The sequence below is a fragment of the Haliotis rufescens genome, unplaced genomic scaffold (genome assembly GCF_023055435.1).
Source record: "Haliotis rufescens isolate VD_foot unplaced genomic scaffold, xgHalRufe1.0.p SCAF_28, whole genome shotgun sequence".
Classification (NCBI taxonomy): Eukaryota; Metazoa; Mollusca; class Gastropoda; order Lepetellida; family Haliotidae; genus Haliotis; species Haliotis rufescens.
In genome coordinates this window covers 3,006,529-3,022,349 of record NW_025963979.1, presented here as the reverse complement: position 1 = coordinate 3,022,349, position 15,821 = coordinate 3,006,529, and the positions used below count along the sequence as shown (strand labels likewise).

The window sequence follows — 15,821 nt, the reverse complement described above, 5'->3', positions numbered from 1 at the left end:
CATTTTATACAAGAATGCCAAAGAGGTGTGGTGGTATAACCACACCTGCACAAGATGTGATTACCCGCCGCTTTCAGTCATCCCTTTACCTTCTGAGAAACCTGTGTTCCTCTATACCACTTCATCCAAACCTACAACACTGACCATGCCCCCCCCCCCCCCCCCCCCCCACACACACACACACCCCCACCCCCCCAACCCCACCCCTCACACACTCTATACCCCTGACCACCCTGTGTTCTTCTATACCGCCACATCCAAACCAACAACACTGTCCACGGCTCTCGGTCACCCCCTCTATACCCCTGACCACTGTCCTATATACCGCCTCACTCCACACTATCTCAATTACTTTCCAAAAAGATCAAAGTCATATGTCTCACCTTGTGCGTGTAATCAATCACACCGCTTAACTGACTGGTTTTGTCAATTATTTTATGGGCGTGTAATTGCCTGTGACCATACAGCAAACATATTATAGGTCCATTGTATACATCTCTACATCCTGACATGTCCCACTTCAAACGCCGTGAAGGCTGAACGTCCACTTGAACATTACCTCAAACAACGTTCATTCGAGCAAGACTCAAAGTGAGCGAGCTATAGGTATTGATATTTGGAAACATTTGATGATCCAGTGGGATATGTCACATATAGAAGTGATGGTGTGTGGAAGCACGCGTGTCAGGTCGCGTGGCGGATTCATTACCTGGTCTGCCTGTCTGCAGTTACAATACGGCGCCTTTGTTTAGTTATCAACAGGCAAATTATCCTCCCCGTATATACACAATCAACTTCGCCTTTGATCACAACGCATCACGTATATTAATAAATAATCATTTCGCTTCAGTAAATATCCCTTTGATCAAAGAGATTTGCAAGTAAAATTTCTCGCAGTGAATGTTGACTAAAGGCTGACAGCCATTGTGAGGAGGAGGGATTGTATGACCTGCTGTAGGAGTAAGCGCGACACCTGCTGATGTTGTGAGTTAACTTAGTATATACATGTCAATGAGTGTCTGTTCCTGTAGAGACATTTTCCTTTGTATTATTTATCTCTTGTTGAATTATCCCCATGGATAAGGTTTTACAAGGACACTGTTGCCATGATACATTCACACTGCCAATGTTTGTTGCGGATGGAAGTTATTCCATGTAGAACTGATCACATATGCAACAACACCTACACCGACGTTCACGTAGCATGGTATCTTTTATATTAGTGCATATGCATATGTAGTGGTCTACCCGTTCAGTTACTTCGATTGGTGTGCTGCTGAGATATTTGATCAAGTGATGGCTAGTATTATCGATGCGATAAACCAATCCGTTAAACTTGCTTTCATGAACAGATAATTATGAAATGAAGTTACCTAGCAGGACCTAGGGTTTGGTTTCTTAATGTGTTTCTGTAGACAAAATTGACTGCATGTATATGATAACCTGGGCGGTTCAACCAAACACTGTAGTTAGCCGATGTTTCTAAAACAACTTAACAGTGAACATCCATTATTTTAAGAATGACAGATTATTATCCTCGTGTAAGTGTGATACTATATGTCGGTATGTCATGTTATCCTCGTGTAAGTGTGATACTATATGTCGATATGTCATGTTTGTAAGTTAGATATGTCACATGAGTAGATTGGATATATGTCATGTTAGTTGTATGTATCTTGTTTGTGAGTGTGATGTGAAAAGTTCGAGATGTCATGTATGCTGGAGATGTCGTGGGAGAGAGTTGGAGATGTCAAGGGAGTAAGTTGAAGATGCCATGGGAGTCAGTTGGAGATGTCATGGGAGTTAGTTGAAGATGCCATGAGAGTAAGTTGGAGATGTCATGGGAGATAGTTGAAGATGTCATGGGAATAAGTTGGAGATGCCATGGGAGATAGTTGGAGATGCCATGGGAGTTAGTTGAAGATGTCATGGTATTAAGTTGGAGATGCCATGGTATTAACTTGGAGATGCCATGGGAGTTAGTTGAAGATGTCATGTGAGTTAGTTGAAGATGCCATGGGAGTTTGTTGAAGATGCCATGGGAGTAAGTTGAAGATGCCATGGGAGTTAGTTGAAGATGTCATGGGAGTAAGTTGGAGATGTCATGGTGTCAAGTTGGAGATGCCACGGGAGTAAGTTGGCCCATGGAGATGTCATGGTATCAAGTTGGAGATGCCATGGTATTAACTTGGAGATGCCATGGGAGTTAGTTGAAGATGTCATGTGAGTTAGTTGGAGATGACATGGGATTTTGTTGAAGATGCCATGGGAGTAAGTTGGAGATGACATGGGAGTTAGTTGAAGATGACATGGGAGTAAGTTGGAGATGCCATTGAAGTTAGTTGAAGATGTCATGGGAGTGAGTTGGAGATGCCATTGGAGTAAGTTGGAGATGACATGGGAGTAAGTTGAAGATGACATGGGAGTAAGTTGGAGATGCCATGGGAGTAAGTTGAAGATGCCATTGGAGTAAGTTGGAGATGTCATTGGAGTAAGTTGAAGATGACATGGGAGTAAGTTGGAGATGACATGGGAGTAAGTTGAAGATGACATTGGAGTAAGTTGAAGATGACATGGGAGTTAGTTGAAGATGCCATTGGAGTAAGTTGGAGATGACATTGGAGTAAGTTGAAGATGACATGGGAGTAAGTTGGAGATGACATTGGAGTAAGTTGAAGATGACATGGGAGTAAGTTGAAGATGACATGGGAGTAAGTTGAAGATGACATGGGAGTAAGTTGAAGATGACATTGGAGTAAGTTGAAGATGACATGGGAGTAAGTTGAAGATGTCATTGGAGTAAGTTGAAGATGCCATTGGAGTAAGTTGGAGATGACATGGGAGTAAGTTGAAGATGACATTGGAGTAAGTTGAAGATGACATGGGAGTTAGTTGAAGATGCCATTGGAGTAAGTTGAAGATGACATTGGAGTAAGTTGAAGATGACATGGGAGTAAGTTGGAGATGACATTGGAGTAAGTTGAAGATGACATGGGAGTAAGTTGAAGATGACATGGGAGTAAGTTGAAGATGACATGGGAGTAAGTTGAAGATGACATGGGAGTAAGTTGGAGATGACATGGGAGTAAGTTGGAGATGACATGGGAGTAAGTTGAAGATGACATTGGAGTAAGTTGAAGATGACATGGGAGTAAGTTGGAGATGACATTGGAGTAAGTTGGAGATGACATTGGAGTAAGTTGGAGATGACATGGGAGTAAGTTGAAGATGACATGGGAGTAAGTTGAAGATGACATGGGAGTTAGTTGAAGATGCCATTGGAGTAAGTTGGAGATGACATTGGAGTAAGTTGGAGATGACATGGGAGTAAGTTGAAGATGCCATGGGAGTAAGTTGGAGATGTCATGGGAGTAAGTTGAAGATGCCATGGGAGTAAGTTGGAGATGCCATGGGAGTAAGTTGAAGATGACATGGGAGTAAGTTGGAGATGACATGGAAGTAAGTTGAAGATGTCATGGGAGTAAGTTGGAGATGACATGGGAGTGAGTTGGAGTTGCCATTGAAGTTAGTTGAAGATGTCATGGGAGTTAGTTGAAGATGACATGGGAGTAAGTTGGAGATGTCATGTGAGTAAGTTGAAGATGTCATGGGAGTCAGTTGGAGATGTCATGGGAGTAAGTTGAAGATGACATGGGAGTAAGTTGGAGATGTCATGGGAGTAAGTTGAAGATGTCATGGGAGTCAGTTGGAGATGCCATGGGAGTAAGTTGAAGATGACATGGGAGTAAGTTGGAGATGTCATGGGAGTAAGTTGAAGATGTCATGGGAGTCAGTTGGAGATGCCATGGGAGTTAGTTGGAGATGCCATGGGAGTTAGTTGGAGATGTCATGGGAGTAAGTTGGAGATGTCATGGGAGTAAGTTGAAGATGTCATGGGAGTCAGTTGGAGATGACATGGGAGTTAGTTGAAGATGCCATGGGAGTCAGTTGAAGATGTCATGGGAGTCAGTTGGAGATGACATGGGAGTCAGTTGAAGATGCCATGTAAGTTGGAGATGAAATGGGAGTAAGTGAGTAAGTGTTGACTGTACATATGCATGGAAAGGATAATCAACAGTAATGATAGTAGGGTCCCGCGGCGAATGTGTATTCATGTGTGTAGCTCAGTCAGGCGTGACAGGATGAGGACACTCCTGTACTTGCCAGTGCTGAAGTAGTACTGTGGATGACGCCTGGCTCCTACACAGGGCTTGGGTTTACGGGGGCAGGGCACGGCATGTATCCTGCCAGATGTACAGCTTGTCATTTATTCATAACATCAAAATAAGGCCACGACCACTTTTCATAAATATTTTGTACATATCTATCTGGTGGAGACATAGGTGAACACGAATAATATCAGACTTACAATCCAGAATAGTATGTTACTGTGAACTGAAATACAATGTCAAAATTCAGTTACAACTTTTTTTTATGACAATGGCAGATGTTAAGGCCGTTAAACCCAAATAGACTAAATGTACCACATGTTTGAGCGATGAAAAAATATATGGTAATACTGATTGCTTGGCGTGTGTGTGTGTTGGTGGTGGTGGTGGTGCGGGGGGGGGGGGGGGGGAGGGTTGAGTTAGCGTAACGGGATAACTTTGAGAGTGTGTGGAAGGACAGAGTCAGAGTAACGGGATAACTTTGAGGGTGTGTGGAAGGGCAGAGTCAGCGTAACGGGATAATTTTGAGGGTGTGTGGAAGGGCAGAGTCAGCGTAACGGGATAACTTAGAGGGTGTGTGGAAGGGCAGAGTCAGCATAGCGGGATAACTTAGAGGGTGTGTGGAAGGGCAGAGTCACAGAAAAAGCATAACTTTGAGGGTGTGTGGAAGGGCAGAGTCAACAAATCGGGATAACCTAGAGGGTGTGTGTAATATACCAGTCTTCTCTACCTTACATTATCATGCAGGGGTATCTAATGCTCCCTGACAGAATACAAACCATTCTCCAGTCTTCTCTACCTTACATTACCATGCAGGGGTATCTAATGCTCCCTGACAGAATACAAACCAATACACCCTCTTCTCTTCCTTACATCACCATGCAAGAGTATCTTATGCTCCCTGACAGAATACAAACCAATATACCAGTCTTCTCTATCTTATATTACAATGCAGGGGTATCTAATGCTCCCCGACAGAATACAAAACAATACACCCTCTTCCCTACCTTACATCACAATGTAGGAGTATCTAATGCTCCCAGACAGAATACAAACCAATATACCAGTCTTCCCTACCTTACATTACCATGCAGGGTTATCTAAAGCTCTGTGACAGAATACAAACCAATATACCAGTCTTTTCTACCTTACATTACTATGTAGGGGTATCTAATGCTCCCTGACATAATACAAACCAATCTCCTGTCTTCTGTACCTTACATCGCCATGCAGGAGTATCTTATGCTCCCTGACAGAATACAAACCAATATAGCAGTCTTCTCTACCTTACATTACCATGCAGGGGTATCTAATCCTCCCCGACAGAATAAAAACCAATACACCCTCTTTTCTACCTTACTTCATCATGCAGGGGTATCTTATGCTCCCTGATAGAATACAAACCAATATACCAGTCTTCCCTACCTTGCATTACCATGCAGGGGTATCTAATCCTCTGTGACAGAATACAAACTGATATACCAGTCTTCTCTACCTTACATTACTATGCAGGGGTATCTAATGCTCCCTGACAGAATACAAACCAATCTCCAGTCTTCTCTACCTTACATTACCATGCAGGGGCATCTAATGCTCCCTGACAGAATACAAACCAATCTCCAGTCTTCTCTACCTTACATCACCATCCCGGGGTATCTAATGCTCCCTGAGAGAATACAAACCAATATACCCTCTTCTCTACCTTACATCGCCATGCAGGAGTTTCTTATGGTCCCTGACAGTATACAAACCAATATATTAGTCTTCCCTACCTTACATTACCATTCAGGGGTATCTAATGTTCACCGACAGAATACAAACCAATACACCCTTTTCTCTACCTTACATCGCCATGCAGGAGTTTCTTAGGGTCCCTGACATAACAGAAACCAATATATCAGTCTTCCCTACCTTACATTACCATCCAGGGGTATCTAATGTTCACCCACAGATCACAAACCAATCTCCAGTCTTCTCTACCTAATATTACCATGAAGGAGTATCTTATGCTCCCTGACAGAATACAAACCAATCTCCAGTCTTCACTACCTTACATCACCATCCCGGGGTATCTAATGCTCCCTGAGAGAATACAAACCAATACACCCTCTTCTCTACCTTACATCGCCATGCAGGAGTTTCTTATGGTCCCTGACAGTATACAAACCAATATATTAGTCTTCCCTACCTTACATTGCCATGCAGGAGTATCTTATGCTCCCTGACAGAAGAAAAACCAATACATCCTCTTTTCTACCTTACTTCCCCATGCAGGGGTATCTTATGCTCCCCGACAGAATAAAAACCAATCTCCAGTCTGCTCTACCTTACACTACCATGCAAGGGTATCTAATGCTCCCTGACAGAATACAAACCAATATACCAGTCTTCTCTACCTACATTACCATGCAGGGGTATCTAATGCTCCGTGACAGAATACAAACTGATATACCAGTCTTCTCTACCTAATATTACCATGTAGGAGTATCGTATGCTCCCTGACAGAATACAAACCAATCTCCAGTCTTCTCTACCTTACATCATCATGCAGGGGTATCTAATTCTCCCTGACAGAATAAAAACCAACACACCCTCTTTTCTACCTTACTTCACCATGCAGGGGTATGTTATGCTCCCTGATAGAATACAAACCAATATACCAGTCTTCTCTACCTTACATTACTATGCAGGGGTATCTAATGCTCCCTGACAGAATACAAACCAATCTCCAGTCTTCTCTACCTTACATTACCATGCAGGGGCATCTAATGCTCCCTGACAGAATACAAACCAATCTCCAGTCTTCTCTACCTTACATCACCATCCCGGGGTATCTAATGCTCCCTGAGAGAATACAAACCAATACACCCTCTTCTCTACCTTACATCGCCATGCAGGAGTTTCTTATGGTCCCTGACAGTATACAAACCAATATATTAGTCTTCCCTACCTTACATTACCATGCAGGGGTATCTAATGTTCACCGACAGAATACAAACCAATACACCCTTTTCTCTACCTTACATCGCCATGCAGGAGTTTCTTAGGGTCCCTGACATAACAGAAACCAATATATCAGTCTTCCCTACCTTACATTACCATCCAGGGGTATCTAATGTTCACCCACAGATCACAAACCAATCTCCAGTCTTCTCTACCTAATATTACCATGAAGGAGTATCTTATGCTCCCTGACAGAATACAAACCAATCTCCAGTCTTCACTACCTTACATCACCATCCCGGGGTATCTAATGCTCCGTGACAGAATACAAACTGATATACCACCCTCTTCTCTACCTTACATCGCCATGCAGGAGTTTCTTATGGTCCCTGACAGTATACAAACCAATATATTAGTCTTCCCTACCTTACATTACCATGCAGGGGTATCTAATGTTCACCGACAGAATACAAACCAATACACCCTCTTCTCTACCTTACATCGCCATGCAGGAGTTTCTTAGGGTCCCTGACATAACAGAAACAAATATATCAGTCTTCCCTACCTTACATTACCATCCAGGGGTATCTAATGTTCACCCACAGATCACAAACCAATCTCCAGTCTTCTCTACCTAATATTACCATGAAGGAGTATCTTATGCTCCCTGACAGAATACAAACCAATCTCCAGTCTTCACTACCTTACATCACCATCCCGGGGTATCTAATGCTCCCTGAGAGAATACAAACCAATACACCCTCTTCTCTACCTTACATCGCCATGCAGGAGTTTCTTATGGTCCCTGACAGTATACAAACCAATATATTAGTCTTCCCTACCTTACATTGCCATGCAGGAGTATCTTATGCTCCCTGACAGAAGAAAAACCAATACATCCTCTTTTCTACCTTACTTCCCCATGCAGGGGTATCTTATGCTCCCCGACAGAATAAAAACCAATCTCCAGTCTGCTCTACCTTACACTACCATGCAAGGGTATCTAATGCTCCCTGACAGAATACAAACCAATATACCAGTCTTCTCTACCTACATTACCATGCAGGGGTATCTAATGCTCCGTGACAGAATACAAACTGATATACCAGTCTTCTCTACCTAATATTACCATGTAGGAGTATCGTATGCTCCCTGACAGAATACAAACCAATCTCCAGTCTTCTCTACCTTACATCATCATGCAGGGGTATCTAATTCTCCCTGACAGAATAAAAACCAACACACCCTCTTTTCTACCTTACTTCACCATGCAGGGGTATGTTATGCTCCCTGATAGAATACAAACCAATATACCAGTCTTCTCTACCTTACATTACTATGCAGGGGTATCTAATGCTCCCTGACAGAATACAAACCAATCTCCAGTCTTCTCTACCTTACATTACCATGCAGGGGCATCTAATGCTCCCTGACAGAATACAAACCAATCTCCAGTCTTCTCTACCTTACATCACCATCCCGGGGTATCTAATGCTCCCTGAGAGAATACAAACCAATACACCCTCTTCTCTACCTTACATCGCCATGCAGGAGTTTCTTATGGTCCCTGACAGTATACAAACCAATATATTAGTCTTCCCTACCTTACATTACCATGCAGGGGTATCTAATGTTCACCGACAGAATACAAACCAATACACCCTTTTCTCTACCTTACATCGCCATGCAGGAGTTTCTTAGGGTCCCTGACATAACAGAAACCAATATATCAGTCTTCCCTACCTTACATTACCATCCAGGGGTATCTAATGTTCACCCACAGATCACAAACCAATCTCCAGTCTTCTCTACCTAATATTACCATGAAGGAGTATCTTATGCTCCCTGACAGAATACAAACCAATCTCCAGTCTTCACTACCTTACATCACCATCCCGGGGTATCTAATGCTCCGTGACAGAATACAAACTGATATACCACCCTCTTCTCTACCTTACATCGCCATGCAGGAGTTTCTTATGGTCCCTGACAGTATACAAACCAATATATTAGTCTTCCCTACCTTACATTACCATGCAGGGGTATCTAATGTTCACCGACAGAATACAAACCAATACACCCTCTTCTCTACCTTACATCGCCATGCAGGAGTTTCTTAGGGTCCCTGACATAACAGAAACAAATATATCAGTCTTCCCTACCTTACATTACCATCCAGGGGTATCTAATGTTCACCCACAGATCACAAACCAATCTCCAGTCTTCTCTACCTTACATTGCCATACAGGAGTATCTTATGCTCCCTGACAGAAGAAAAACCAATACATCCTCTTTTCTACCTTACTTCCCCATGCAGGGGTATCTTATGCTCCCCGACAGAATAAAAACCAATCTCCAGTCTGCTCTACCTTACACTACCATGCAAGGGTATCTAATGCTCCCTGACAGAATACAAACCAATATACCAGTCTTCTCTACCTACATTACCATGCAGGGGTATCTAATGCTCCGTGACAGAATACAAACTGATATACCAGTCTTCTCTACCTAATATTACCATGTAGGAGTATCGTATGCTCCCTGACAGAATACAAACCAATCTCCAGTCTTCTCTACCTTACATCATCATGCAGGGGTATCTAATTCTCCCTGACAGAATAAAAACCAACACACCCTCTTTTCTACCTTACTTCACCATGCAGGGGTATCTAATGCTCCCTGATAGAATACAAACCAATATACCAGTCTTCTCTATCTGACATTACCATGCAGGGGTATCTAATGCTCCCCGACAGAATAAAAACCAACACGCCCTCTTTTCTACCTTACTTCACCATGCAGGGGTATGTTATGCTCCCTGATAGAATACAAACCAATATACCAGTCTTCCCTACCTTACATTACCATGCAGGGTTATCTAATGCTCTGTGATAAAATACAAACCAATATACCAGTCTTCTCTACCTTACATTACCATGCAGGGGTATCTAATGCTCCCTGACAGAATACAAACCAATCTCCAGTCTTCTCTACCTTACATCACCATGCAGGGGTATCTAATGCTCTCCGACAGAATACAAACCAATACACCCTCTTCTCTACCTTACATCGCCATGCAGGAGTTTCTTATGTTCCCTGACAGAATACAAACCAATCTCCAGTCTTCTCTACCTTACATCGCCATGCAGGAGTATCTTATGCTCCCTGACAGAATAAAAACCACTACACCCTCTTTTCTACCTTATTTCACCATGCAGGGGTATCTTATGCTCTCCGACAGAATACAAACCAAAACACCCTGTTCTCTTCCTTAAATCACCATGCAGGAGTATCTTGTGCTCCCTGACAGAATACAAACCAATATACCAGTCACCTCTACAATACATCGCTATGCAGGAGTATCTTATGCTCCCTGACAGAAAAAAACCCAATACACCCTCTTTTCTACCTTACTTCACCATGCAGGGGTATCTTATGCTCCCCGACAGAATACAAACCAATCTCCAGTCTTCAGTACCTTACATTACCATACAGGGTTATCTAATGCTCCGTGACAGAATACAAACTAATATACCAGACTTCTCTACCTTTCTATACCATGCAGGGCTATCTAATGCTCCCCGACAGAATACAAACCAATATACATCCTCTTCTCTACCTTACATCACCATACAGGAGTTTCTTATGCTCCCTGATAGAATACAAACCAATACATCCTCTTCTCTACCTTACATCACAATGCAGGAGTTTCTTATGCTCCCCGACAGAATACAGACCAATCTCCAGTTTTCTCTACCTTACTAATTAATGCAGGGGTATCTAAAGGTCCCTGACAGAATACAAACCAATCTCTAGTCTTCTTTACCTTACATTACCATGCAGGGGTATCTAATACTCCCTGACAGAATATAAACCAATACACCCTCTTCTCTACCTTACATCGCTATGCAGGAGTTTCTTATGCTCCCTGACAGAATACAACCAATATATTAATCTTCCCTACCTTACATTACCATGCAGGGGTATCTAATGTTCACCGACAGAATACAAACCATTCTCCAGTCTTCTCTACCTTACATCGCCATGCAGGAGTGTCTTATGCTCCCTGACAGAATACAAACCAATATACCAGTCTTCTCTACCTTACATTACAATGCAGGGGTATCTAATGCTCCCCGACAGAATAAAAACCAATCTCTAGTCTTCCCTACCTTACATTACAATGCAGGGTTATCTAATGCTCCCCGACAGAATACAAACCAATCTCCAGTCTTCTCTACCTTACATTACCATGCAGGGTTATCTAATGCTCCCTGACAGAATACAAACCAATCTCTAGTCTTCTCTACCTTACATCATCGTGCAAGGGTATCTAATGCTCCCTGACAGAATACAAACCAATCTCTAGTCTTCCCTACCTTACATTACCATGCAGGGTTATCTAATGCTCCCTGACAGAATACAAACCAATCTCCAGTCTTCTCTACCTTACATTACCATGCAAGGGTATCTCATGCTCCCTGACAGAATAAAAACCATTATACCAGTCTTCTCTTCATTACATCATCATGCAGGGGTATCTTATGCTCCCTGACAGAATAAAAACCATTATACCAGTCTTCTCTACCTTACATCATCATGCAGGGGTATCTTATGCTCCCTGACAGAAAAAACAACAATACACCCTCTTTTCTGCCTTACCTCACCATGCAGGGGTATCTTATGCTCCCCGACAGAATACAAACCAATCTCCAGTCTTCTCTACCTTACATTACCACGCAGGGGTATCTAATGCTCCCTGACAGAATACAAACCAATATACCAGTCTTCTATACCTTACATTACAATGCAAGGGTATCTAATGCTCCCCGACAGAATAAAAACCAGTACACCCTCTTGTCTACCTTACTTCATCATGCAAGGGTATCTAATGCTCCCCGACAGAATACAAACCATTCTCTAGTCTTCTCTACCTCATATTACCATGCAGGAGTTTCTTATGCTCCCTGACAGAATACAACCAATATATTAATCTTCCCTACCTTACAACATCATGCAGGGGTATCTTATGCTCCCTGACAGAATAAAAACCATTATACCAGTCTTCTCTACCTTACATCATCATGCAGGGGTATCTTATGCTCCCTGACAGAAAAAAAACCAATACACCCTCTTTTCTGCCTTACCTCACCATGCAGGGGTATCTTATGCTCCCCGACAGAATACAAACCAATCTCCAGTCTTCTCTACCTTACATTACCACGCAGGGGTATCTAATGCTCCCTGACAGAATACAAACCAATATACCAGTCTTCTATACCTTACATTACAATGCAAGGGTATCTAATGCTCCCCGACAGAATAAAAACCAATACACCCTCTTGTCTACCTTACTTCATCATGCAAGGGTATCTAATGCTCCCCGACAGAATACAAACCATTCTCTAGTCTTCTCTACCTCACATTACCATGCAGGGGTATCTAATGCTCCCCGACAGAATGCAAACCATTCTCTAGTCTTCTCTACCTCACATTACCATGCAGGGGTATCTAATGCTCCCCGACAGAATACAAACCAATCTCTAGTCTTCCCTACCTTACATTACCATGCAGGGGTATCTAATGCTCTCCGACAGAATACAAACCAATCTCCAGTCTTCTCTACCTTACATCACCATGCAGGGGTATCTAATGCTCTCCGACAGAATACAAACCAATACACCCTCTTCTCTACCTTACATCGCCATGCAGGAGTTTCTTATGTTCCCTGACAGAATACAAACCAATCTCCAGTCTTCTATACCTTACATTACAATGCAAGGGTATCTAATGCTCCCCGACAGAATAAAAACCAATACACCCTCTTGTCTACCTTACTTCATCATGCAAGGGTATCTTATGCTCCCCGACAGAATACAAACCATTCTCTAGTCTTCTCTACGTCATATTACCATGCAGGAATTTCTTATGCTCCCTGACAGAATACAACCAATATATTAGTCTTCCCTACCTTACATCATCATGCAGGGGTATCTTATGCTCCCTGACAGAAAAAAACCCAATACACCCTCTTTTCTGCCTTACCTCACCATGCAGGGGTATCTTATGCTCCCCGACAGAATACAAACCAATCTCCAGTCTTCTCTACCTTACATTACCACGCAGGGGTATCTAATGCTCCCTGACAGAATACAAACCAATATACCAGTCTTCTATACCTTACATTACAATGCAAGGGTATCTAATGCTCCCCGACAGAATAAAAACCAATACACCCTCTTGTCTACCTTACTTCATCATGCAAGGGTATCTAATGCTCCCCGACAGAATACAAACCATTCTCTAGTCTTCTCTACCTCATATTACCATGCAGGAGTTTCTTATGCTCCCTGACAGAATACAACCAATATATTAGTCTTCCCTACCTTACATTACCATGCATGGGTATCTAATGTTCACCGACAGAATACAAACCAATCTCCAGTCTTCTCTACCTTACATCGCCATGCAGGAGTGTCTTATGCTCCCTGACAGAATACAAACCAATATACCAGTCTTCTCTACCTTACATTACAATGCAGGGGTATCTAATGCTCCCCGACAGAACAAAAACCAATACACCCTCTTGTCTACCTTACTTCATCATGCAAGGGTATCTAATGCTCCCCGACAGAATACAAACCATTCTCTAGTCTTCTCTACCTCACATTACCATGCAGGGGTATCTAATGCTCCCAGACAGAATACAAACCAATCTCTAGTCTTCCCTACCTTACATTACCATGCAGGGGTATCTAATGCTCTCCGACAGAATACAAACCAATCTCCAGTCTTCTCTACCTTACATCACCATGCAGGGGTATCTAATGCTCTCCGACAGAATACAAACCAATACACCCTCTTCTCTACCTTACATCGCCATGCAGGAGTTTCTTATGTTCCCTGACAGAATACAAACCAATCTCCAGTCTTCTCTACCTTACATCGCCATGCAGGAGTATCTTATGCTCCCTGACAGAATAAAAACCACTACACCCTCTTTTCTACCTTATTTCACCATGCAGGGGTATCTTATGCTCTCCGACAGAATACAAAGTTAACCAATACGCCCTGTTCTCTTCCTTACATCACCATGCAGGAGTATCTTGTGCTCCCTGACAGAATACAAACCAATATACCAGTCACCTCTACAATACATCGCTATGCAGGAGTATCTTATGCTCCCTGACAGAAAAAAACCCAATACACCCTCTTTTCTACCTTACTTCACCATGCAGGGGTATCTTATGCTCCCCGACAGAATACAAACCAATCTCTAGTCTTCAGTACCTTACATTACCATACAGGGGTATCTAATGCTCCGTGACAGAATACAAACTAATATACCAGACTTCTCTACCTTTCTATACCATGCAGGGGTATCTAATGCTCCCCGATAGAATACAAACCAATACATCCTCTTGTCTACCTTACTTCATCATGCAAGGGTATCTAATGCTCCCCGACAGAATACAAACCATTCTCTAGTCTTCTCTACCTTACATCACAATGCAGGAGTTTCTTATGCTCCCCGACAGAATACAAACCAATCTCTAGTCTTCCCTACCTTACATTACCATGCAGGGGTATCTAATGTTCACCGACAGAATACAAACCAATCTCCAGTCTTCTCTACCTTACATCGCCATACAGGAGTGTCTTATGCTCCCTGACAGAATACAAAGCAATATACCAGTCTTCTCTACCTTACATTACAATGCAGGGGTATCTAATGCTCCCCGACAGAATAAAAACCAATACACCCTCTTGTCTACCTTACTTCATCATGCAAGGGTATCTAATGCTCCCCGACAGAATACAAACCATTCTCTAGTCTTCTCTACCTCACATTACCATGCAGGGGTATCTAATGCTCCCCGACAGAATACAAACCAATCTCTAGTCTTCCCCACCTTACATTACAATACAGGGTTATCTAATGCTCCCCGACAGAATACAAACCAATCTCCAGTCTTCTCTACCTTACATTACAATGCAGGGTTATCTAATGCTCCCCGACAGAATACAAACCAATCTCTAGTCTTCTCTACCTTACATCATCGTGCAAGGGTATCTAATGCTCCCCGACAGAATACAAACCAATCTCTAGTCTTCCCTACCTTACATTACCATGCAGGGTTATCTAATGCTCCCTGACAGAATACAAACCAATCTCCAGTTTTCTCTACCTTACATTACCATGCAAGGGTATCTCATGCTCCCTGACAGAATAAAAACCATTATACCAGTCTTCTCTTCATTACATCATCATGCAGGGGTATCTTATGCTCCCTGACAGAATAAAAACCATTATACCAGTCTTCTCTACCTTACATCATCATGCAGGGGTATCTTATGCTCCCTGACAGAAAAAAACCCAATACACCCTCTTTTCTGCTTTACCTCACCATGCAGGGGTATCTTATGCTCCCCGACAGAATACAAACCAATCTCCAGTCTTCTCTACCTTACATTACCACGCAGGGGTATCTAATGCTCCCTGACAGAATACAAACCAATATACCAGTCTTCTATACCTTACATTACAATGCAAGGGTATCTAATGCTCCCCGACAGAATAAAAACCAATACACCCTCTTGTCTACCTTACTTCATCATTCAAGGGTATCTAATGCTCCCCGACAGAATACAAACCATTCTCTAGTCTTCTCTACCTCATATTACCATGCAGGAGTTTCTTATGCTCCC

General features: G+C 42.6%; 1 protein-coding gene across 7 annotated transcripts in view; it reads left to right on the top strand.

The window, feature by feature from the left end:
- LOC124123060 (FMRFamide receptor-like) overlaps positions 1–15,821 on the top strand; it is a 131,004-nt gene that overhangs the window by 86,031 nt on the left and 29,152 nt on the right. The gene's annotated exons all lie outside the window — the stretch shown is intronic.